The sequence below is a fragment of the Pseudophryne corroboree genome, chromosome 2 (genome assembly GCF_028390025.1).
Source record: "Pseudophryne corroboree isolate aPseCor3 chromosome 2, aPseCor3.hap2, whole genome shotgun sequence".
NCBI lineage: Eukaryota > Metazoa > Chordata > Amphibia > Anura > Myobatrachidae > Pseudophryne > Pseudophryne corroboree.
Window position 1 is genome coordinate 111,421,765 of NC_086445.1, and position 13,862 is coordinate 111,435,626.

General features: G+C 45.2%; 1 protein-coding gene across 1 annotated transcript in view; it reads left to right on the top strand.

Annotated features, from left to right (window-relative positions):
- Window positions 1–1,728, top strand: part of SLC35F2 (solute carrier family 35 member F2) — an 88,824-nt gene extending 87,096 nt beyond the window's left edge. Inside the window, exon 8 of the mRNA XM_063950687.1 lies at window positions 1–1,728. This exon is cut by the window's left edge and continues 670 nt beyond it. The gene's annotated coding sequence lies outside the window, so the exon portion shown is untranslated.
- Window positions 1,729–13,862: the final 12,134 nt, after the last annotated feature.

Below are 13,862 nucleotides of genomic sequence, written 5' to 3' on the forward strand. Positions count from 1 at the left end.
CTCACTGACCAATCGGCTATGGTCCTTGATTGGTCTAGTGTAAGTTAGGCTAATGAAAGCTAATATTTGGTTGGTTACTGTGGTTCATATTTTACAACTGGAGCTCTTATTTTTTTACTCCAGTTTAGAGGCTCATCAGAATTACAATAACATGTTAGAACAATGCCAATTTAGTAGTTAGGGATTTTGTGGCTTGATAGATTTTATTTTTCTAATTTAGCATGCTAGTGGCCTGAAAGAGGATGAAATTGAAGGGATGACTTCATTTTATATTCATTTTTAAGTCTTTATTTTGTACTGTAGTGCCTAGATCTCATACACCATGTAATTTTTTTTTTAACATTTATTTTTAGTTCTTCAATGTACTGTATTTAAGTGCAGCCTACAAAAAACAAATGTGCCAGATGTACTAAGCCTTTCTAGAGAGATAGTGGAGAGAGATAAAGTACCAATCAATCCGCTCCTAACTGCCATTTTTCAAACACAGCCTATATCGTGACAGTTAGGAGCTGAATGGTTGGTACTTTATCTTTCTCCACTTTATCACTCTCAAAGGCTTAATATATCTCTCCCAGAGTCTAATGCTTCTTAGTAGGAGCTATAGCTAGGGTAAATTATGTTAAGAACTGTAAATTAGGAAACATGGAGAAGGTTGTCCTCTGTAATAGTCTGTGTGTACAGATGTGTCCCCCTTACATCCATGCTGCAGTCACGCTAAACAGCCATTCAAGTCATGCCATTATTATTATTATTATTATTATTATCCTTTTTTTATATGGCGCCACAAGGGTTCCGCAGTGCCCAATTACAGAGTACATGAATAATCAAACAGGAAAACAGCAACTTACACTTGATGACAGTATAGGACAAGTACAGGGTAAATAAACATAGTTACATCAGCAGATGACACTGGAATAAGTATCAGGTGGCAGAAGACTGCTGGATGTGGTGCAGTTGAAGATTATTAAAGTAAGAAAGGATAAGCACATGAGGGAAGAGGGCCCTGCTCGTGAGAGCTTACATTCTAAAGGCCATGACGTGGCGGTACTCGGTAATGCAATAAGACATACAAAAAGCTTCTGCTAATTAAAATGATATGCAGCATGCCTATATTCTGTGTAACTGCGGCTGTAACTGCCTCCGAAATGTCGTGTTACTAAACATTTTGTATGCAAATACAGTTGTAGTCACACACAGAATATAGGCATGCTGCATGTCATTTTAATCAGCAGAAGCTGCTCGTGCATTCTATTGCATTACATTGCACCTAAGACACATTTATGTGGAAAAACGTAAATAAAGATGCTCGGCTCTACCGAGTCACACGGCACTCACGCGTTATGTGTAACGCAACTTACAGTATAGCGCACACAGCAAAGATGTAAGAGGACACATCTGTACATTGCCGTTATCAACAGATATAGACCATGATTGACAGGTCCTGTTCTAGAACTGTTCTAGTTCTCTTTATACAACATGTTTCATAAGATGTTTAGCTGCAGAGGTTCCTGACCAGGTAACAGTGTGCCTGTCGCCTATATCTCCATCCATGCTCGCCTTATGTGTCCCCGTGACCTTTCCATTGGAACGATTGCTTAGTCATTGTTAGAAGGGTGCAGCCATGCTGTGGTTTGGAACCAGTGACCTCTGTGAGGTATGATGCATACTGTGCCTGGCAGTAATGGGCTGCATATCTCTTTTATGCTAAATAATAAATATTGAACACAATGGAGTTGCAGTGTATTTTTTGTCTTACCCCCCCATTTCTCGAACGTCCTAAGTGGATGCTGGGACTCCGTAAGGACCATGGGGAATAGCGGCTCCGCAGGAGACTGGGCACAAAAGTAAAAGCTTGAACTAGCTGGTGTGCACTGGCTCCTCCCCCTATGACCCTCCTCCAAGCCTCAGTTAGATTTTTGTGCCCGAACGAGAAGGGTGCATGCTAGGTGGCTCTCCTGAGCTGCTTAGAGTAAAAGTTTATTTTAGGTTTTTTATTTTCAGTGAGTCCTGCTGGCAACAGGCTCACTGCATCGTGGGACTAAGGGGAGAAGAAACGAACTCACCTGCGTGCAGAGTGGATTGGGTTTCTTAGGCTACTGGACATTAGCTCCAGAGGGACGATCACAGGTTCAGCCTGGATGGGTCCCGGAGCCGCGCCGCCGGCCCCCTTACAGAGCCAGAAGAACGAAGAGGTCCGGTGAAATCGGCGGCAGAAGACGTTCCTGTCTTCAACTAAGGTAGCGCACAGCACTGCAGCTGTGCGCCATTGCTCTCAGCACACTTCACACTCCGGTCACTGAGGGTGCAGGGCGCTGGGGGGGAGCGCCCTGAGACGCAATAAAAACAGAAATACCTTAGGATGGCAAAAGAAATACATCACATATAGCTCCTGGGCTATATGGATGTATTTAACCCCTGCCAGTGTTCCAGAAAAAAGCGGGAGATAAGGCCGTCGTGAAGGGGCGGAGCCTATCTCCTCAGCACACAAGCGCCATTTTCCCTCACAGTTCCGCTGGAAGGACGGCTCCCTGACTCTCCCCTGCAGTCCCTACAGAATCAGGGTAAAAACGAGAGAGGGGGGGGCACTATTGGCAGCTAAATTATAAACAGCAGCTATAAAAGGGAGTAACACTTATATAAGGTTATATATATATATATATATATATATATATATATAGCGCTCTGGTGTGTGCTGGCAAACTCTCCCTCTGTCTCCCCAAAGGGCTAGTGGGGTCCTGTCCTCTATCAGAGCATTCCCTGTGTGTGTGCTGGGTGTCGGTACGATTGTGTCGACATGTATGAGGAGGAAAATGATGTGGAAGCAGAGCAATTGCCTGTATTAGTGATGTCACCCCCTAGGGAGTCGACACCTGACTGGATGGTTGTATTTAAAGAACTGCGTGACAATGTCAGCACTTTACAAAAAACTGTTGACGACATGAGACAGCCGACAAATCAATTAGTGCCTGTCCAGGCGTCTCAGACACCGTCAGGGGCGATAAAACGCCCGTTACCTCAGTGGGTCGACACAGACCCAGACACGGATACTGAGTCCAGTGTCGACGGTGAGGAGACAAACGTAATGTCCAGTAGGGCCACACGTTACATGATCACGGCAATGAAGGAGGCATTGAACATTTCTGACACTACAAGTACCACAAAGAAGGGTATTATGTGGGGAGTGAAAAAACTACCAGTAGCTTTTCCTGAGTCAGATGAATTAAATGAGGTGTGTGATAAAGCGTGGGTTTCCCCCGATAAAAAAGTGCTAATTTCTAATAAATTATTGGCACTATACCCTTTCCCGCCAGAGGTTAGGGCGCGTTGGGAAACACCCCCTAGAGTAGATAAAGCGCTCACACGTTTATCTAAACAAGTAGCGTTACCGTCTCCTGATACGGCCGCCCTCAAAGAACCAGCGGATAGAAGGCTGGAAAATATCCTGAAGGGTATATACACACATACTGGTGTTATACTGCGACCAGCAATCGCATCAGCCTGGATGTGCAGTGCTGGAGTGGCGTGGTCGGATTCCCTGACTGAAAATATTGATACCCTGGATAGGGACAGTATATTACTAACTATAGAGCATTTGAAGGATGCATTACTATATATGCGTGATGCACAGAGGGATATTTGCACCCTGGCATCAAGAGTGAGTGCTATGTCCATTTCTGCCAGAAGAGCGTTATGGACGCGACAGTGGTCAGGGGATGCGGATTCCAAACGACATATGGAAGTATTGCCGTTTAAAGGGGAGGAGTTATTTGGGGCCGGTCTATCGGACCTGGTGGCCACGGCAACGGCCAGAAAGTCCACCTTTTTACCCCAGGTCACCTCTCAGCAGAAAAAGACACCGTCTTTTCAAACTCAGTCCTTTCGTTCCCATAAGTACAGGCGGGCAAAAGGCCACTAATTTCTGCCCCTGGGCAGAGGAAGAGGAAAAAGACTGCACCAGGCAGCCTCTTCCCAGGAGCAGAAGCCCTCCTCTGCTTCTGCCAAGTCTTCAGCATGACGCTGGGGCTTTACAAGCGGACTCGGACACGGTGGGGGCCCGTCTCAAAAATTTCAACGCGCAGTGGGCTCACTCGCAAGTGGACCCCTGGATTCTGCAGGTAGTATCACAGGGGTACAAACTGGAATTCGAGACGTCTCCCCCTCGCCGGTTCCTGAAGTCTGCTCTACCAAAGTCTCCCTCCGACAGGGAGGCAGTTTTGGAAGCCATTCACAAGCTGTATTCCCAGCAGGTGATAATCAAGGTACCTCTCCTACAACAGGGAAAGGGGTATTATTCCACGCTGTTTGTGGTACCGAAGCCGGACGGCTCGGTGAGACCAATTTTAAATCTAAAATCCTTGAACACTTACATAAAGAGGTTCAAATTCAAGATGGAGTCACTCAGAGCAGTGATAGCAAACCTAGAAGAAGGGGACTATATGGTGTCTCTGGACATCAAAGATGCTTATCTCCACGTCCCAATCTACCCTTCTCACCAAGGGTACCTCAGGTTTGTAGTACAAAACTGTCATTATCAGTTTCAGACGCTGCCGTTTGGATTGTCCACGGCACCTCGGGTCTTTACCAAGGTAATGGCCGAAATGATGATTCTTCTTCGAAGAAAAGGCGTTTTAATTATCCCTTACTTGGACGATCTCCTGATAAGGGCAAGGTCCAGGGAACAGTTAGAAGTCGGAGTAGCACTATCTCAGTTAGTGTTACGTCAGCACGGGTGGATTCTAAATATTCCAAAATCGCAGCTGATTCCAACGACACGTCTCCTGTTCCTAGGAATGATTCTGGACACAGTCCAGAAAAAGGTGTTTCTCCCAGAGGAGAAGGCCAGGGAGTTATCCGAGCTAGTCAGGAATCTCCTAAAACCAGGCCAGGTGTCAGTGCATCAGTGCACGAGGGTCCTGGGAAAAATGGTGGCTTCTTACGAAGCGATTCCATTCGGAAGATTCCATGCAAGAACGTTTCAGTGGGATCTTCTGGACAAATGGTCCGGATCGCATCTTCAGATGCATCAGCGGATAACCCTGTCGCCAAGGACAAGGGTGTCTCTTCTGTGGTGGCTGCAGAGTGCTCATCTACTAGAGGGCCGCAGATTCGGCATTCAGGATTGGATCCTGGTGACCACAGATGCCAGCCTGAGAGGCTGGGGAGCAGTCACACAGGGACAAAATTTCCAGGGCTTGTGGTCAAGCATGGAAACATCTCTTCATATAAACATTCTGGAACTAAGGGCCATTTACAATGCCCTAAGTCGAGCAAAACCCCTGCTTCAGGGTCAGGCGGTATTGATCCAATCGGACAACATCACGTCAGTCGCCCACGTAAACAGACAGGGCGGCACGAGAAGCAGGAGGGCGATGGCAGAAGCTGCAAGGATTCTTAGCTGGGCGGAGAATCATGTGATAGCACTGTCAGCAGTGTTCATTCTGGGAGTGGACAACTGGGAAGCGGACTTCCTCAGCAGACACGACTTTCACCCGGGGGAGTGGGGACTTCATCCAGAAGTCTTCCAAGAGATGGTAAACCGTTGGGAAAAACCAAAGGTGGACATGATGGCGTCCCGTCTCAACAAAAAACTAGACAGATATTGCGCCAGGTCAAGGGACCCTCAGGCAATAGCGGTGGACGCTCTGGTAACACCATGGGTGTACCAGTCAGTGTATGTGTTCCCTCCTCTGCCTCTCATACCAAAAGTACTGAGAATCATAAAAAGGAGAGGAGTAAGAACTATACTCGTGGTTCCGGATTGGCCAAGAAGGACTTGGTACCCGGAACTTCAAGAGATGCTCACGGAGGACCCGTGGCCTCTACCTCTAAGAGAGGACCTGCTCCAGCAGGGACCTTGTCTGTTCCAAGACTTACCGCGGCTGCGTTTGACGGCATGGCGGTTGAACGCCGGATCCTGAAGGAAAAAGGCATTCCAGAAGAAGTCATCCCTACCCTGATAAAGGCCAGGAAGGATGTAACCGCGAAACATTATCACCGCATTTGGCGAAAATATGTTGCGTGGTGTGAGGCCAAAGAGGCCCCTACAGAGGAATTTCAACTGGGTCGCTTCCTACATTTCCTGCAAACAGGACTGTCTATGGGCCTAAAATTAGGGTCCATTAAGGTTCAAATTTCGGCCCTGTCGATTTTTTTCCAAAAAGAACTGGCTTCAGTGCCTGAAGTCCAGACGTTTGTCAAAGGGGTACTGCATATACAGCCTCCTTTTGTGCCCCCGGTGGCACCTTGGGATCTCAATGTGGTTTTGGGGTTCCTAAAATCACATTGGTTTGAACCACTCACCACTGTGGAATTAAAATCTCACATGGAAGGTGGTAATGCTGTTAGCCCTGGCTTCAGCCAGGCGTGTCTCAGAATTGGCGGCTTTATCTTATAAAAGCCCTTACCTGATTTTTCACACGGATAGGGCAGAATTGAGGACTCGTCCTCAATTTCTCCCAAAGGTGGTTTTAGCGTTTTACGTGAACCAGCCTATTGTGGTGCCTGCGGCTACTAGGGACTTGGAGGACTCCAAGTTACTGGACGTAGTCAGGGCCCTGAAAATATATATTTCCAGGACGGCTGGAGTCCGGAAATCTGACTCGCTGTTTATCCTGTATGCACCCAACAAGCTGGGTGCTCCTGCTTCTAAGCAGACGATTGCTCGTTGGATTTGTAGTACAATTCAGCTTGCACATTCTGTGGCAGGCCTGCCACAGCCAAAATCTGTAAAAGCCCATTCCACAAGGAAGGTGGGCTCATCTTGGGCGGCTGCCCGAGGGGTCTCAGCTTTACAACTTTGCCGAGCAGCTACTTGGTCAGGGGCAAACACGTTTGCCAAATTCTACAAATTTGATACCCTGGCTGAGGAGGACCTGGAGTTCTCTCATTCGGTGCTGCAGAGTCATCCGCACTCTCCCGCCCGTTTGGGAGCTTTGGTATAATCCCAATGGTCCTTACGGAGTCCCAGCATCCACTTAGGACGTTAGAGAAAATAAGAATTTACTTACCGATAATTCTATTTCTCATAGTCCGTAGTGGATGCTGGGCGCCCATCCCAAGTGCGGATTGTCTGCAATACTTGTATATAGTTATTGTTACAAAATTTGGGTTATTATTGTTGTGAGCCATCTTTTCAGAGGCTCCTTCGTTTATCATACTGTTAACTGGGTTCAGATCACAGGTTGTACGGTGTGATTGGTGTGGCTGGTATGAGTCTTACCCGGGATTCAATATCCTTCCTTATTATGTACGCTCGTCCGGGCACAGTATCCTAACTGAGGCTTGGAGGAGGGTCATAGGGGGAGGAGCCAGTGCACACCAGCTAGTTCAAGCTTTTACTTTTGTGCCCAGTCTCCTGCGGAGCCGCTATTCCCCATGGTCCTTACGGAGTCCCAGCATCCACTACGGACTATGAGAAATAGAATTATCGGTAAGTAAATTCTTATTTTTTTATTAAAGCCGCAGGACCAGACCCACTCAACACACGTACACTCCCACCTTCTCATATGTTTAATAGGCAAATCTGTGCATTACCAATTAATAGTCCAGTAAGAGTTGAGGGCTAATAATTACTTACTCCAGGTATAGAACCATTTATCGTCCTTTTTTTATTTTGAAGCGTGACATTGCAATCAGCAATCACGAAAGACAGGTCATAGGTAAAAATATCCTTAATAAATTTCCATTAGTCGAGTACATAAATCAGTTGTCTATAAAATGTAACGAACAATATTACAAATAACATGTAGTGACAAGTATAAAAAAAAAAAAAAAAATGGGTAAAAATTCTGTACTTGTCATAAGGAAAATAGGTAGTATCGCCATGTGGCTTATAAACAATTTGGGGCGGTCTCTGTCCAGCACCCTCAACTTGTGACAAGCAGTTATACACAGACTACCTGAATCCATCTCTGTAAAGAGACAGGCAGTGTCCCTACATACCTCTACCAAACATCAATAAAGTAACCTATTCATTTTTCTCTTTCAAACATGGGGGTAGATGTATTAACCTGGAGAAGGCATAAGGAAGTGATAAAGCAGTGTTAAGTGCAAGGTGATAATGCACCAGCCAATCGGCTCCTAACTGTTAATTTACATATGGGAGCTGATTGGCTGGTGTGTTTATGACCTTGCACATATCACTGGTTTATCATTTATGCCGTCTCCAGGTTAATACATCTGCCCATGGTCTCAACCCAATCCATCCTAAAAATGGGATTAAGTTTCTCTTTATATAAAGAAAACACAGGAGGACCTGGGTGGGTCCAGTTCTGAAAGATCCACCCAGGTCCAAGCAGTTGTGGCAGGAAAAGCTTTCAACTGCCTCTAGGTTGAGATCTAGGTAGGAATCAAATATCGCCCATTGTAGAATGAAGGGGACGTAATTAGTCAAGGTGTTTTCAAAATCCCGTTTAACTTTTAACTAGGACCCTCCATTCACGGACACTTACACAGGAAATTATATAAACCAGCCTCAACCTGGTGACATTTGAGACATCTATAAGGAATTGCTTTTTGACAATTGTGAGAGAGAGAGGTTCTGTGAATCACGTTATAGATATGCTGATACATATTAGAGCACAGGTGCTTAAAGGAACCATTAAGAATTTGTAATAAAGCTTTGGTAGAGAGAATTGAAATGGTGAAGCTACTTCTGCATTCCCATCCGAGGAGCAGCATGGTCAGCAGAGTCCCATAAAGAAACCTAAAAATGACATTTAGGGGTTTAATTTAATTGCTGACTGCTTGTTCACGCGGCATAATTTCCGTGACACCTGCTACACTTTAGGGTGGCAGGATCTCTCTCAAACGTTTTCGCTACACCATAGATTGAGCACTTTTTCGGCTAATCTGTCTGGGCGAAAGGTGTGAATTGTGCGGCTATTGCCAGCATTTAAAGGTCACGGCAATCCATCTCCTTCACCCACAACTTAATCCCCCCCATTAGTCTTTTAGTCACAGGACCTTGGAGTAACCGTTTATCAAATTGATTATCCCAGATGGATAATGTAAAGGCCTGAATTACAGTGGAAACATAGTGCTGGGCCTGTAGAAATGCTATGATGCAGAGATTATCAAATATTTCCACTGCTTCCGTAAACAAGAGGTCCCTTGCCAGGTATATTTCACCAGGTGATATATAGTGAAGGTGGAGCACACCATGCTCTCCTGGAATTCAGAATTGGGAAGGTGATAATGGTATAGAAGTATGTTAATAAGATTTCTTGTAGTCCAAAGAAGATTATCTTGAAAATGTGTCCTAATTCCTTATTGCATCCGTGTAAAAAGCAGGAAATACCTGGATTGAAATTCCAGTGAGGTATTGGCGTACACATCCCTCCCAAGAAGCTAGTCTATTAGTAATGTTAATTGGCGGCTATATTAAATTTCTTATATAGCACCACATATTCCGTTATGTTTTACAATTTATATTGTTCGATATAAATTGATTTGTGTTGACATCACTTCATAAGGCTAATGTGAAGTCTTCTACCATCCCAAATAAAGGAACTAAATTATGCATTAATCAATTTACCATCTTGTTTAGTAAGAAGAGGCAGAACCGGCATAAACTAAAGTAGTCTGGGAAATGTAACCATCTTAGTAAAATTAGCCCTTCGATGGTAAGACGAAGTAGGGTGATCCCAACCCTTGAGCTCTTCAGTAATATGTTTAACTGCTCTGGTTATATTAGGTCTGTAAAGATAAGCAGGATTCCTGGGGAAAATGATTTCCAGAGTCTTCAGAGCAAAAGCATCCCAGTGTATGGGAACTGGACCAATTCAACAGGGAATCGAATTACCTGGGCCAAGCAACATCACAACTGATCTGTCTGCATTTACAAGCATCTGAGGGATGTTACCATAAGAATGTATTTTATTCAATTTGGGTGAAATTGGGAAGATGAAAGTGGATTGAGGGAAAAATTGAAAAGTAAGGGGAAAAGTGGGCAGTCCCACAACTCATGGTAAGTCTAAAAAGGAAAAATGTAACCAAATAAAATCAGGGTTGATGGCTCTAGAGTCTAATACAGAAAAATGCAGGTCCAAAGTACTGTACTGAACATCCTATGATGCATAGGGCAGAGACACTGCTGCCGCAGTAGCTGTTTGGGTTCCCCTCACAGAGTGACAACCAGCCACAAAACCCAATTGATGACCCATAAGCAAATTTGGCAAAATAGCTTGGAGGCGGGTGGCCAGAATTTTAAAATCCGTGTTTAATAACGGAATTGGCTGATAAGACCCCAGCAATTGAAGGTGCTTGCCTGTTTTAATCAACAAAATCTTATGCAACTCTGTAATCGTATGGTACTGAGGTGAAGATATCTATCTATAAATCATCTGATATAGTTCCTTCAAGGCTCAGAGAATATTAAGGACTTTAGAGTTATCACCAATCTGGGCCTGGAGCTTTGCAGAAAAAATGCTTGTAATAGTGATAGACATCGGACTCTAGTTAGCAACCATTGATGTTTTAAATTCAACGGAGATACTTTTTCCATCAAATTGCAGGAATCCGATGGTTGCCAGCCATTGGATGCAGCTTTCCGATGACTGACTATTCTTATTTCAGCTGCGGACACCCGGTAGTGGTGTCCGCAGCTCAGCTAGTGCGCATGTGTGAACCTATGACTGCTTCTGTGCATGCGCAAAGTCTAAGCAACACAATGGTATTACCATTGCATGGTTGTGATGTGAAGGCTAGTTCGATTGCATCGCTGGATTGATGCTGGGCTTCTGATGTCCATCCCTAGCTTGCAATCACCTGGGAGAGCACTGGCCCATGTGTCACATTGGGACTGATGCAGCTGGTAGCATATGCTTCTGAGTGCCATAGACCACTGGATGACCCTGATACAGATTCTCACAGTAATCGTGGAACAAGGCCAGAATATATTTTGAATCGGTGTTGATAGTATGGGATACGAAGGTGTTTAATTGCCATAATGTGAGTACAGGGGTTAAACATGGAAGCCAAAAGCTGCACGGCTTTGTTACCCATGCAGTAATATTTATGTTGCAAAATTTCAAAAGATTATTTTGCCTGTGTTAACAAAGCATTCTCCAAAAGTTGCCGTGCCTGCTTATAAGAAGCCAGCATGTTGTCACCTGGCAAAGAAGAGTAAGCCTCAAACGTCAATACTTCACTCCTGCTGCAGAATCCCAATGCTTTTTAGCCACATTGGGATCACAAATACATTGTCCATGAACAGAGAAAAACAAAACTATCGGGATCGATGAGAACATGGTGGTGAATGAGGTGCCATAAAGCGGCATTCAGCAGTTTAGGGTAGTCAAAATACACAGGCTGTCCATCTTCAATAACCCATAGCTTGGCCAGGTAGTGAAGGGCAAACTGTGATTTGTTGAAATGACGATAGCAGATCTCAGAGAAGTTCATTCTCTTTTGAGGGACCACTGCTAAGAAGTCTTGAAGTATTAAGTCTATGATCCCTGACAGATACAGGCTGTGTAAAAGATGATTTAAAAAAAAAAATATATTTTTTAACGCTGTAGTCAAAAAATGTCTTGGTCACTATTTGCTCTTTCTACTGGGTAGTTGGAAAATCCCCATCAATCCTTAGGGCAGCAGGGAAATAAATGCTAAAAAAAACTTTGCAAGTTGAGAGTCAGGAATTGAAGCCTGCTTCCCAATTCAGTGTATATTGTTCTGCCTATTGCTGTTCTCAAGATCATCAATTTTCTTCTGTATAAGATTAGACTGAGAACAGATTTGGTGCTGTACTGCTTGTAAAGTATCATCCACAGTAGTTCTGTGCACAAAATTCTCAATATGACTGGAGTGGGAGTTTAATTTAGCAAGGGCATCATCTAACTTTAGTATCAAGGGCCTCATAAAGGAGCATATCCCTGCTATGTGCTTCCAGGTAAGTGATTGCATCAGATGTCTCTCGCAAAGAAAGATATAGCACGCAATCGTACTTTATATCGTTCATTAGTCAGGTTGTCCCATCTGATATGCAGAACAGCAGATGGAACAGGCCCGATGTCGACGGATGGGAGCGTGCAATCATGGTTACACATCAGGCGATCTGACAACATATCGTCTGATGTGTACCCAGCCTTAGTGTGCCTTGAGGTGAGATGAGGCAGATGCTTGCCTAACCTACTAATGTATGTTACAGAGTTCTGACATATAAAGTATATGAAAAATACTTCACCGCAGGTCCTGGGTGGTTGGGTACCACTGCTATATTGTTACTCATGAGCATGTCTGGTCTACTGAATACATGTGCAGTGACCATTGTCAGGTAGGATTCTGAAAGAACCCTCCCCCGGTAATTGTAGCTCATGGGCTAATGCCATCTTCAGATGGCATTAGTTACAGGGCCCAAACTCCAGAATGCTTTGTTGGTTGCAGCTGCTGTCAGAAATGGAGGGACGGCAGCAGATATCAGAATACTTGGGTTTTCTGGAAACATACCACAAAAATTTAGTGATGGTAAAATAGGCTCCATGAACAGCCGGATGTCACCCAACAGCAGCCAGTGGCCAAATGTTCCAGCAGCAGGGTGAGATTCCAGAAAGTAATTAACAGGCAGATATATGTTGACGTGCAAATAGTGACACACAGCAATGCCCACAAGATACTGTAAGGTCTCCTCTCCAATCCGTCCACTGATCCCTCCATGCAGAGTTAAGGGGGGAACAACGCTCTATAGTACATCCTCTAGGGAGCACTGTCAACTGTCAGACAGAGAGATAGTCAACAATGGGTCCCCTTGCATGTATTTAGAATCGCGCAGTGGCTCAGCAATCCATGGTGTCAGGATCTGTGTCTTATTTGGTCTGTGGACTGAGACCACTGGGCAAAACTTGTTTGAGCTGGAGTGAAGAAAATTGAGGTCTTATGACAAGTGGGAGTCTTGGTGAGGGAGAAAATGTAATAGTACATCTTAATAATTATTTTTGCTCAGTATTCACTACTGAATGAGAGGGGAAGGGACCACAATTAAGTTGCAAGTATATTCACAATAATTAAGTAGAAACAAGTACATTTACAGAATAGAAGGTCCTAATGGGTTGGGTACGGGATCCAGGCGTTAGGAATACCGGCAGTCAAAATACAGACACCGGAATCCTGACTGCCAGAATGCCGGCAGGACTGAAGCCCCTTTGCGGGCTTGCCACACTGCGGGCTCGGTGGCTCGCTTTGCTCACCACAGGTTTTATTCCCACTCCATGGGTGTCGTGGACATCCAGGAGTCAGAGCTGGATTAACATGGGGGCGGGTGCAGCTCCAGTCCTCCCATCAAAATAGGCCCACAGGATCCCCTGCTGCTGATAACAGGAAAACATGTTTTCCCTGTTACAATAAGTCACCAGAAAGCCTCAAAAGGTCTCTGTGCGCTAAAAGATTTATGTGCTCCTCCCCTGCGCCGTGATGTCACACTATGACATGTACACAAGCGCCACCATGCACAACAGCAACAACCAGCGGTGGACTTGCCTGCTGGGACGCAGGGTGACTTAGCCGCTTGTCCTGTCCCATGACCCCATGTCTGTTGGGCTAGATCGTGGTGCTTGCTTCTGAATGGTAGGGTTTTTTCTCTCAAAAGGGGCATGGCCATGGGTCCATGATTAGGCCACGCCCTTACTTTTCCTGGTCGTCTGTATGTGTCGCTGCCTACTTCTGTGTCCAGAAGGCTCAGTAACTGGGGGAGAGTGGAAGGGCAGTGGGGAATAGGTATGTGTGTTGGAAAGGACAGGCTGGGTGTGTGTGTATGGTGACTGGAGGGGACAGGGTGTGTGTGAGTGTATATAGGGACTGGGGAAACGTGTGGTGATATGGGCATGTTGCTGGGGTGGGTTGCTCACATTGGAAGCTATGCTCAGGCG